General features: G+C 28.8%; 1 protein-coding gene across 3 annotated transcripts in view; it reads left to right on the top strand.

The window, feature by feature from the left end:
* Nucleotides 1-12,463, top strand: part of LOC110028518 (E3 ubiquitin ligase PQT3-like) — a 76,141-nt gene extending 63,678 nt beyond the window's left edge. The window contains exon 16 of one of the 3 annotated variants that reach the window (XM_020730409.1): nucleotides 12,304-12,463. The gene's annotated coding sequence lies outside the window, so the exon portion shown is untranslated. Of the gene's footprint in view, nucleotides 1-7,754; nucleotides 7,821-11,348; nucleotides 11,402-12,303 lie in introns of those variants that run through there. The other 2 variants (XM_020730411.1, XM_020730410.1) reach the window with 2 other exon arrangements.
* Nucleotides 12,464-12,805: the final 342 nt, after the last annotated feature.

Here is a 12,805-nt window from a genome sequence, read left to right as displayed (position 1 = left end):
AATTACAATTAATATTATTTTGGACATAACTAATTTTTTGATGGAATTGCATATTTTGAATCACTTTGAAAAGTAAAAATAAAAAACATTTTTGTGTGTTTTTTTTTTACTTTAGCCACTTTTTTTTTTTTTTTTGCAATCGTTTTTACTTTTTGCATATATTAGAAATTCTAATACTAATTATGTTGAATTGTTGAGCATTTGAAGTATTTTATGTATTCATGGGATAAATGGATTGAGTTATCAACATTCATTGAGAGACAACTTTCTTGGTAGCTAAAAAATTATTTTTTTCATCTATCAAAGTCTGAAATCTAATCAAATATTGTTGTAGTTTACATGGAATGCTCTTTAAGAGGTATAAAGTATTATAATCTCCTTGACCAACAAATAAATTATGTAATAGAAATCTAAATTATTTATATAAGAATCATCATAACAGTTTTTACCTTAGGTGGTTTGAAGTGCATATAAAATAAAGTTTTTATTGTCTTGATTATAATGAAAATCTTATTAATCAAATAATAACCTATGTTCTTAGTGAATTGTATATATTTTAAATTTATACTTGATAATATTTTGTAAGATTGGGTGAATTGTATAATCAGTCATTATAAAATAGATTAAAAAACACAGTTATCTCGGAATGATGATCTATGTTGTGTAGCCAAAATAATAGTTTACATTGATAGGGGAGGAGAGAGGAATATTTAATTAAAAAGTAGTCACATGTAAAAATTAAAAAGGGCATACAAAATTTTGTTTTTTTGACACAAATATATCAATTTCAATTCAAAATTTAATTTGCAAATCTTATAATTCAAACTAATGCAAGAAATGATATAATAACAAGCATTTCAAATGGTACAACTTTTTCTATCTTATTATTTCAATTAATTATTAAACTAAATATGTTGATTTTAAGTTTACAATAAGTTCAATTTTTGACTTAGCAAATAGTTCATTTTTTTCAGAAGTCCAAAACACATTTAACAGAATATAAATATCGAACAAGAATAATTGCATTTATCTATTAGAGAAACAGTTTGAATTATACAAAGTAATAATAACTTAACATAGTAAGATAAATTTGTTGAAAGTTATAAATACATTATAAGTTTAAAGTGCTTCCTAACATATGTAGTTGAAAGTTATAAATTTATTATAAGTTTAAAGTACTTCCTAACATGTTCTTTGAGAATTTTGAAATATATTTTATAATTTTGTCATGAGTTTAGTGGATATTTTTCTTCTTTGGAGGCTCTTATTATATTTTTAATTGCATTAAAAATTTGAGCTATACTATCAACTATTATAACAATGTATCTGTGGATAATTTGATCGATAATAAATCTCTTATTCCTTTTTTTTTGGGACACATCTTAGAAAAAAGTGGATGTAACATTTCATGTGTAATTTTATTTAATGTCTATATTAGGTCATTTAATGGGTTGTACTGCATATATGCCAGAATACAAAAAATATGGTTTTCAAAATATCAAATTTTATTTGTTGAGTGTAAATATAGTTTGACAAAATTCTACTTAGCCCAATTTCCAAAATCATGTTCTTCATCAGAAAACTTTTCTAACTTCATGTAATTTGTGATTGAGATATTCTATAAAGCTTATAACACAATGCATACAAAACATTATATTTATTTTAGTATGTGATTTATTGAAAAGAAACTCCAATAGAAAATGTAGTTAGATATAAAATATATATTCCTCTTAAATAATAAATATTGGTTTTATACCTTCATCGCAATATACCCTATATATTTATTTTATATCTTAAATATGATTCTATATAGTTTGCTGATGTTAAATGTGATTTTATCATTACTCATCTCATTACTCATCTATACCTTATTTTACAAATTTATTTTAAATTTTTGATTAACACTTTTATAAACATCAACTTTAAAGTCATGAGGTCTTTGGTTATTTAAATTGATATATTTAGATATTATTTGTAATGACCTAATTATCTAGTTAAGTTTTGTGCTTCATAAAAGATTTTCTTATTCTTATAAGAAATAGATGTAGCAGTTAATTGTTATGTACACATCACTTATATAAATAATAAATAACATCTTACTAATTTGTGTTTAAATATAAGATGCATGTATGTATATTTATAACATTATATTTGAATGTATAATTCTATTAAAGAAATGATGAAAGATTTCTACTTATAAAAAAGGACGTCTTTCATAAAAGATGCAAATATTTTACAAAATTAAGCTACATTATAAAAATGAGATTCTAATTTGTCTAATAACATATATTTTAATAACATATATTTTTTCATGCATTTTTTTTTTTTTCAATGTATAACTCCATGTAAAAAAATATGAAAGACTTGTACCTATAGAAAATGATATATTTCATAAAATGATGCAAATATTTTACAAAGTTAAGCTACATTATAAAAATGAAATTTTAATGTTTTTAATAACATTTTTTTTTCATGTATTTCCACAAAATCAAGCTATGTAATATGCATTAAATAAGAAAAATATCAACTTAGATTTCCAAAGAAAATTAAGGTTGCTATCTGTAATTACAAATCAATTTTAATGAATCAAATGTACAATTCGTAGTTATGCTTATTGTGGAAAGTGAAGATTAAATAGTTCTTTTCTATTTGAGTCTCATTTTACTAAACTCCTTTAAATGATAACTGGTGGCACGATGTGGTGATAGATTTTATGTAGGGTTAGCTTTTGTACTTCTTGGAATTTGTCAGCTATTAGATTTTTCTGTTACATTTCTGAGAACAGTTCATCATGTGTTGAATCCTCTCATATGATTAGAACACATGTTAACCCCCATTTGAATTACATTTGTTGCGAGTACTTTTTTGCTTCGATATGATTTTTATACTCTATGTATGGGATTCATACTCCTTGAGTACTCTTCACTTTGGTGTGCATTCTATTTAGATAAATGTTGTAAATTATAATGTTTTTTTTTTCTCATGCATGATGTATGATTGTATTTTAAAAAAGGCATTAACTTATTACTTTATTTTATTTTTATGTGGAGTGCGGAGTAGTGGTAACTTGATTAATGTATATGACGTAACTCTAATATGTATTTCAACTGGGTTGTAACGAGTTGAGCTTGAACGTACTTAGGCTTGACTCGTGAACTATGTGTTTGTGTTCAGCTCGATTTAAATATTCTTGTTCGTGTTCGGCTCGAAATTGACTCGTTAAAATTAATTAAAAAAAAAAGATGTTGAGTGTTGAATTCGAACATGCACCAACTCTGTGCAATAGAAGATGCAGAACCATATGACTACACAAACTGTTATGATTTTAACTTAGATATAAATATATATATAATATTCTTATATAAATAATATATATAATATGTATACTTTTTTTTTATTTCGAGCTGATACGAGCCAAACACGAGCAAAGAAAGGGTTCATGTTCTGCTCGTTTATAATTCGTGCTTTAAAAAATTATTTGTGTTCGGCTCATTTACTTAAAGAACGAGCCGGACACGAGCTATTTAACATGCCGAACACGAGCTGTTCGCGAACAATGAGCTTTTTTGACAGCCCTAATTCCAACATTCAACTGCTTATTAATTATTCTTTGAAATTTTAAAAATTAAACTAAATGACTCGATTACGAATAGTTTACCAAGTGTATGCAATAAGATAATAACTTATTCTTTAATGAATACATAGTATGTGTCTTCAAACAATTTCTTTATGCACATTAATTTGCATGGTCTAAAAAGTGCTCTTCGCATTTGCTTCAGATCGATACAATTAAAATGAAATTCAAGATATAGTTTGATGAGATACTTTTGAAGTTATATATTCCTATATCGTGCAATAATAGATATATAATATTTTTTGCAGTAGCATTGACCACAGACTTTTGGATGATTCTAATCTAACTTTGTCTCATCACATAAATTATTTGGATAGACAAATTATCTTCATCATCATGTATCCATTCATCTATTTTCACATCACATGTGAATACACGCTTCGATTATTTACTCAAAAGGTAGTTAAATTATTATTAATTAAAAGGTAGTTAAATTATTCTCAAAAGGTAGTTAAATTATTATTAATTAAAAATGAAATGATATCATATTCTTATCGTTATACTTCAATCATTTACTTAAAATTGTCTAAAAGAGATTGGCCTTCTACGAATGTATTTAAGAAGAAAGAAAATTATGTCAAATAGATTTTGATAAAAATAAATTATAATACATGAGATTATTAAAATGATTTTATTACTAACAAAAAAAAAAATATTAGTGTGATACAATAGGATTTCAAAGGGCAAATAAGAATGTTATTCTTCTTTGTTACATTGAGATGAAAATTTTTTGTATCAAATCTCATTAAGAGAAAAGAGACTAGATGGTAACATAACTATCATTTGCTATTAGAAATTGGAACAAAGCAGTCTCCAACTTATTAAGAAGCTTGCTAGTTGAATAACCCACCCATCACTATCAGAATTAATAGAACAATTAACACATTAGTTGAAGAAAATGTCGAAGAAGGGATGAAGTGTCTAACGCTCAGAGTTGTGGCTATTACACAGGAGTCTGCTCTCGATTCTAGGGTAGGGGTTGAAAAATTATGGCAATCGACTATAGAGTTAGGAAGTTAGCTATGAAATCATATTGTTTTATGACTCGAGAGATGTTGTCGTTAGGGCTTCTCTTGTCCCTTGAATTGTGAGTTCGGTGTATTTCTTTTTTGCTGAACTTCGGGCAAACTTTGAATGTCCCTTAAAAAGTTTTATTTTCTCATGCATGAGGCATGATTTTACATAGACAAAAGGCATGAACTTATTATTTTATATGGATTGTGGAGTTGTGGTAGCTCGAGCAATCTATATGACAACTCTCATATAACATGTATTCCAACATTTAGTTGCTCATTAGTTATTCATTGAAATTTTAAAAATTAAATTAATTGATACGACTATGAATAGTTTACTTTAGCATATGCAGTAGGATAGTAACTTATTCTTTAATGAGTATATAGAATGTGTCTTCAAACAATCTTTTATGCACCTTAAGTTGCATAATCTAAAAAGTGCTCTCCGCATTCACTTCATATTGATACAATTAAATTGAAATTCAAGATACGTTTGAAGTTATATATTTTGCTTAAGTTTATATTTCTTACTTTCAATTCCTACATCGTGCAATAATACAAATATAATATTTTGCAATAGCATAAACCACAGACTTTTTGATGACTTTTTGATGATTTTAATCTAACTGTCTCATTGCAGAAAATATTTGGATAGACAAATGATCTTCATCATCATGTAGCGATTCATCTATTTTCACATCACATGTGAATACACGCTTCATTTATGTCACATATCCAAATTTTCTCGATAGCTAGGTAAATTGTTATTAAAGTTGAAATGACATTCATATTCTTATCATTATTCTTTAATCATTTAGTTAAAATTGTCTAAAACAGATTGGCCTTTTATGTATTTTTTTAAGCTGAAAGAAAATTATGTCAGATAGATTTTGATAAAAATAAAATTTAATTCATGAGATTATCAAAATTGATATTATTACTAACAAAAGAAAATCATATTAGTGTAATACAACCGGATTTCAAAGGGCAAGTAAGAATATTTTTTTCTTGGTTACATAGAGATGAAGATCTCTTGCATCGATTCTCATAAAAAAAAGAGAGAGAATAGATGGCAAACAACAAGTATTTGCATCAATTCTCGTTATGCGAATAACCCATCTTTATCAGAAGTGATAGATTAAAAATTACATTGCTTGAAGATAATGTAGAAGAAGAGATGAAGTGTCTAATGTTGAGAGTTGTGGTTGTTAGAATTTTGCTCTCGATTTGACAATCAGCTAAAGAGTTAGGAAGCTAGCTATGAAATCTTATTGTTCTATGACTCGAGAGATGCTGCTGCAGTTAGAGCTTTTTTCCTCGACTTAGGGCAAATTTTGAGTGTACTGATAATATTGTGCTTGTTGAATTCAAAATAGCATGACGTTTGCTTTACATCAAATCAAACGCCCCAAAAATTCTAATTCTAAATATTTCATATCAAAGAGTCCCTAGATGAATATGTATTACAAAATAATAAAAATGTAGTCTAGAAAGAACATATTGTATTTGCATTAAAGAACATTATTAAATATGCATAACAATTCATGCAGAAGCAACAAGAATGAATGGAATAGAGAAAGAAGGGTTCATTGAGTTGAACCTTAAATTGCTCATGGAATCTATGGACCATAATGTAACATAGCTACATCACTTTCACGCATCACACCATCCATCCAAACAAAATATAGAAATTCAGGTGTGAAAATTGTTCAATACTTTATAATTTAAGTTTGCGTTGTGCTTGAGGCTATGGTGCGCAACAGTCTATAAATAGCCTGCTTTCTTAACAGTATTAACGGTCACCTTCCATTAAGCGTTCTCTGCTTGTATCGTTTGTCAAGCATGTAATCGATTTGTTGTTAGTTGAAAAAGACAATGAAAATCTTACAATTAGCAGTCACATTGATTAGAAGTATTGCATGTGGTGATGTTTAGGGATCATATGGTCACATGAAGCTATAACTTTTTTATTTTGAAAACTAATGCAGTTTTTTCAACTCCATTTGATTGAAAGCAGCTATTAACTAATATTGATTTTGAATTCCACAAGCTGCCTCGAAGCTTCTTCACATTGCAATCATTTCATCGTCCTTTTTTCTGTAAACAAGCTTTCTAGCTGAAGTAACATTGTTGATTGCTAGATTTTGGCTACATGTCAAAATGTGCATCAATTGTTGTGTTCTCACAAATAGATTAACTTGAAAACAGTGCTAAGTTATGAACTCCCTAAAGCATCCAATTTTTTCATGTCAAAATGTTCATCCAACTGCGAAAGAGTTTCTATTTGTTTAAAATACTTTTAATTTTTCCAGAACCATTTAACAAAAAATTAAAAACAAAAACCAAATCTAACCCTTAGATTATGATTTCTATATTTATAAAACTCAAATATTTTTTGAAATGCGGCTTTACTATAAATTTGCCAGTTAAATTTCAAAAAATTTGAAAAATAGTAATAATTCTTGCTCGTGTTTTTGGGAAAAATATAACATCAGGACTCTTAACGTAGAGCTTCGGAGTCCACTGATATGTGAACATGTGGCTTCGAAGAAACTCACACTGTTTTTTGTGATTCAGCCCGGTAACACAGGAGAATAATCCTCCTGTGTTATTCTGCGTTATTCAGATATTATTATGGTGGTATTGATGTGTTATTGTGTTATTATAACACCGGGAATATTCTCACAACATAATAACACATGAATATCACCACAATAACATTTGAGTAATGTGAAAAAACACGAGAGGAATATTTTCCTGCGCTAAAACGATTTTTTTTTTATTTTTCTCACATTCACGTGTCCGCATATCAGTGAACTCCGAATATAGCTTTATGTTATGAGTCCTGATGTTTCGAATAGCCCATTTTTGAATAGACCTTCAAAGGTATTGTTGGGAATCACATGATAATTTATTTATTTATGTTTTTCATGACTTTTTTATGGAAATTATAGTTCATGGAATTATGAAATCACTTAATATTTTGGTTTTCATTTTTAACATGCTAACAAAATATCCGTTTTAATTTTTTACCTTGAATTTTTTTTTTTGGCTGAGCGTTTTTAAAAATTTACTTATTTTTATTGCTGTACGTGCTTTTATTGAAGGCCGTTTGGATGAAGCACCTCAATAAATGAAGGCGAATCAAATGACATCAAATCTCTGTAATTGAGGAGAACAATATGTTCATTCGGACTCATTATTATATAAAATATACATAATTATATAATATTGTTGTGCATTGAGTCGGGATATATTTGGAATTTTGTAAATGAATGATGATAGAAGAAAGGGTTTTATTTTTTAATTTAAAATTATATGGCCTCTGGATTATTTTAAAATATTAAAAGTTGTTTAAAAATGTCTCTGATCGTTTGATCATGAATCAAGGACGCCACAAAGAAGGTAGTCCTGTCTGTAAGTGATTAAAAAATATTGTTTCAGTACTTCGCACATAGAGTAACGTGTGGAATCCAATGAAATCAAGTCACGTGGAGGTAAAAAAAGAACGGGTCAGGTAATATAGTGGTATATTCCCCTTGTGTTATTCCGTGTTATTGAGGTGTTACTGTATGTTATTCAGATTTTATTGTGTTTTGAGAATATTTTCGGTGTTATAATAATATTAAAACACATTAATAACACTTGAATAACACACAATAACACCTAAATAACACACGGGAGGAATATTCTCTTGTGTTGCCGGACAAATTTTTTTTTTTCTCACTGCCACATGACGTGATTTCATTGGACTCCGCACGTAACGCTACGCGCGGAGTCTTGATGCAATGTTTTCTTGTAAGTGGTGCCTAACATCAATAACATTCCTTAAGAAGAAATTAATATTTACTTTATAATTTATTTATTGAGGTTTTAAATAGTTATTTTAGTTGATTGTTTTAAGAATTTTAATAATAATAATATAACATACTATAAAAATATGATTATCTATATTGTATAAAAATACTGAGCAAAATTAAGGTTTTAACTGCTATTTTAGTCGAACAAATATCTAATGTTTTTATTTTGAGATATATGATTGGAATTTTAATTTGATTTATAATATGTTTAATATGTGGATATTCTTGTTAGAGTTATATCTCATGCTTCTATATTAAGCTTACCCTTACGTCTAAATAATTTTCATCAGGTGCATTTACATGCAACCAAACAATTCTTATGTATTTACATATTAACACTTGAACTTAAGGTTGAAAACTGGACTTAGACATCTAATCGAAAAAAAAATAGAGATTCGAATCATTGATTCGACCTGGATTGAATTGGGAGTTGAATCGACATAATAATTTTTAAAATTATTTAAATATGATCAAATGATGTAATAATTTAGCTTAAAATGTAACTTTTTTTTGTTAAGTTATAATATTAACAAAATCAGCATTAATGAAGAAAAAATAGAGGAAGTTATATCCATATATGAAGAAAAATATATCCTTTGCATTTTATATAGGTTCTATTATGAAAAATATAACATAATTATCATGCAATATTCAAATTCAATAATATTGTGATGATCATTTTTGAAAGTAATCATAAGGAATTGAACAAACTACAATAACTCAATAAGAGTTCTTTTACATAAGACTATAATAGTTAAGGAGAAGCTCGCACATCTTTTTTTTTTTTTTTTCATTTATCTACTTAACTAATGCATAAGAGATACACTGGTGTTTTCACCAGACATCAAGTCATAATAATTTCTATCATAATATAATATGATTTTAACAAGCAACAATAAATGAATGATTTGTCGTATAAAGTAAGAAGTGCATAACAATAATATTGCAAAAGTTAATGCTAAGGTCATAATTTTAGGAGAATTAATTAATGAAGGATCATATTAACAAACAATCCTAGTCATGAAGCATGAGACACATAAAAGAGCTCATGAGGAACCTTATGCCCCCTTGTTAGCCAAATTGGTGCTTGTACCTACCATGATGTACACATCTTCATTACAAAGATACAGGGAACCAATTCCTTCATATATAAAGGTTTACTACTCTCACAGAGTCATTGATTAATATTGGCCTCAAATCCACAACAACATTCTCATAACTCCAGACATCTTTATAGCTCTATAATAATCATATTCTTGAACTTAAAGAGCTAGCAAGAAAAGTGAAATGAGAATGTCTGCATCACAATGAGTTAATGAACTCTAAAAACACACACTGAGTCAACTCCTCATGTATCTTCAATCACCAGTACACTAACACTTAAAATTACCAAATAAACTGTTTCATTTATGCCCTCCATACCCTTTTTGAGGTCTAATATAAACAATTAAAAATTCTTGTGCACAACTGCATGCATGCTTACCATGCATATGTCATCATCACCATAAACAGAAAAATCACATTACTATCCTCACCTTGCATTTAAATAAAATTAAATTTCCTTTTATGTAAAATATCGGGTAAATATTAATAATAAAACTAAATTGATGGTGTATATAATTATATAATAATCGTAGATTGCCATGCATGTTCAGACCTCCTCCCAAATAATATACATTTTATTAAAAATTCATAAATTCTTGAATAATCGAATTTGACATTTATATACTTATCTATTGCCTTCCAATGACCTTTTTCACACAAAATCTCCTGCCTACCTCAAATCTGTGCATCCCTCTCTAATTTGTATCTATCCCATCACCTCTTTTGTCTTTCTTCTCAAATGTTGCCACCACATTATACTTATAATGTAAGGGTTCTACATCATGGCCTATTTACATAAGAATATGCCATCAAATTAATTACTAAATTATCTTTCTCTGATTTATTGAAAAAGAATATTAGATTCTATGCAATAAAATGAAGAAGACTTAGGTACTAGGCAATGGTTGATACACATATAGAACACAAAAATAAATGTTGCTGTGTGAATCTGACACAGCGTAGAAGCAAATTTCTATCATATTTAGGCCATTTATGGGTTCATTAAAGAAACATAAAGCGCCAAACGTGACAATAAATGATGCAATTATGTACATGGAAATGTTGGCTACAACACAGAGTTTTGGCACTGCTGGCAGTGAAAGGTTGATTGAATATATATACAAATAATGGTAGTTTCAGATAAATTAAGTCGCAAAATTACTTATAAATACATTTGATGCAGCTTGTGTGTTTTAGGATAAACAGCTTATACTGAAACGCGGCCCTCGGGTCGACCGTGGGGTTCTACCCGCGGCTTGCGTTTAGTGTAAAAATGGAACTGCTTTTTCAGATAAGCGGACAAAACGCACAATCAAAATGGTAATTTACTTTTATGCGTTTAGTGTAAAAATGCCCCCGCACTTATAAGCTATCCCAAACGGGCTCTACATAAATATTAGGAAAATTATCGTAGATGGATTCAGTAATGTTGACGACATCAGAGACTTCTGTGTTAGAAATATTAGCTTCTGTGCTTGAGAAATCACCTTAATGATGGAAAGTTGATTTAGACTTACATATGGAGGAATAGATAATGGCATTATATATAGCTTCTGCTATTTATAGGAAGTAAAGATTTGGTTCTTTGTGAAAAAATAGTTTTTTTGACAAATTTTAATCTGAAAGACTTCATGAAATGTGATGCTTAATTAGCTATATAAAAGTAATCCAAAATTGAATTAGTGCTATATTAAATGTTTATTGTGCTATTACTGATTTTTGATTGCCATTAAACAGCTCGCTTGGATTACTATATTCCATTGTTTTGAAGACCTTCCATTGTTTTGCACCATATTAGTGTTTGGAAGACCTTCCATTGTTTTCACCATATTAGTGGACTTGCAAGTGTACATTGACAAAGTTTCCTTTGCTCTATGCATTAGTTTGCTTCATGCATGTTTTTTTTTTTTTGCTGATTCACTTCTATATTCCATAAAAGTCAATGGATGATTTTGTAAATTATAAATTGATGAAATTAAATTCACGTTGTGAATTGCATTGAAACTCTGAATTCTGCTGGCTTGAAATTGTAGAAATTAAAATGGATTTCTTCATGATCTCCCATACTATATGTCAATATTGGTTGGTTTCAGGTCTCTTCAATGGGCAAAGTATTTTACTTTGCATGCGTTAACCGAATGCAGAGATGAGTACGATGAACCAATTAAAATCCTCCCTACCCAACGTGTGTGTCAGTGAGCCCCGTTTAAATTTTTTTTTAAAAAAAAAATAATAAAAAAGTAATTGGTTCACCATACGCAGTTGCGTGTGATCAACGTATGGAATAATCGCTCCATTATGCCACGTGCCTGTTGACGGAAATGAAGCCTAAAAAATCATCAATAGCAGAAATATCGCCCCTCCAACCCCCCAAATTTAATTTTGAGGCAGTTTTTTTTTTCCCCCCACTCATTTTGCTTTAAATCTATTTCACCTAAAAACTTCATTTTTTAAAAAGAAACCTGATAATTTGGTAGGATATGGATCTCTCCACACACCAAGCAGATCTTCTGAAAACCTTCTCAGAATATAATTACTGTTCTCATTCAACATAAATGCATCATTCTTAAGAAGGCCAGCAAACCAAACTTTGTTTCAAATTAGTGCGACAAAAAATAATGAATTTAGTAATCATGTTCTGAATACTGAAAGCATACAGCATGATATTGAATGAAGGTCTTTAAATCTTCAGAATGGGCCATAAAAATCATCTCCTGTGCTGGATTCCACTGATCTATGCCACTCAAAAGGCAACATTGTCTTCTCTTCACCTCTTGCTTTGCTTCCCTATTATAGTGCACAAATAAAAATCTTTTTCTTTCGGCCATGATTCAATTGAGGCTGGACTCAACTACTTTCAGTTCCGTCGAAGAAGATGATACTACTTTTCGGCTTATTTGTCTACTTTTTCCAGAAAGAAAAGGTAGTTTCCAGATGATGATTTAAAACAGGCTGGAACTCTTATGACTTGTTTAGTAGTACTTTTTTATATAGGTTAGAATTTGAAGTTATACAAATGCATGTTAAGGGAGATAAGAGAATGATATCCCATCCTTGGTTGTGTTAAATTCATGGAGAATATGTTTTTTGTGTGTTTGATATTGCTCCGAGCTTTGTGCAAAATGCACTGTTGCTGTTTATCACATGATAGTATTATGGAAAATTGTTGTGTCATGAGGACAAGCTTTAAAACA

This window comes from Phalaenopsis equestris, unplaced genomic scaffold (assembly GCF_001263595.1).
Source record: "Phalaenopsis equestris unplaced genomic scaffold, ASM126359v1 Scaffold000513, whole genome shotgun sequence".
Lineage (NCBI taxonomy): Eukaryota > Viridiplantae > Streptophyta > Magnoliopsida > Asparagales > Orchidaceae > Phalaenopsis > Phalaenopsis equestris.
Note: the sequence above shows the minus strand (reverse complement) of the source record. Positions and strands in the feature narration are given on the sequence as shown.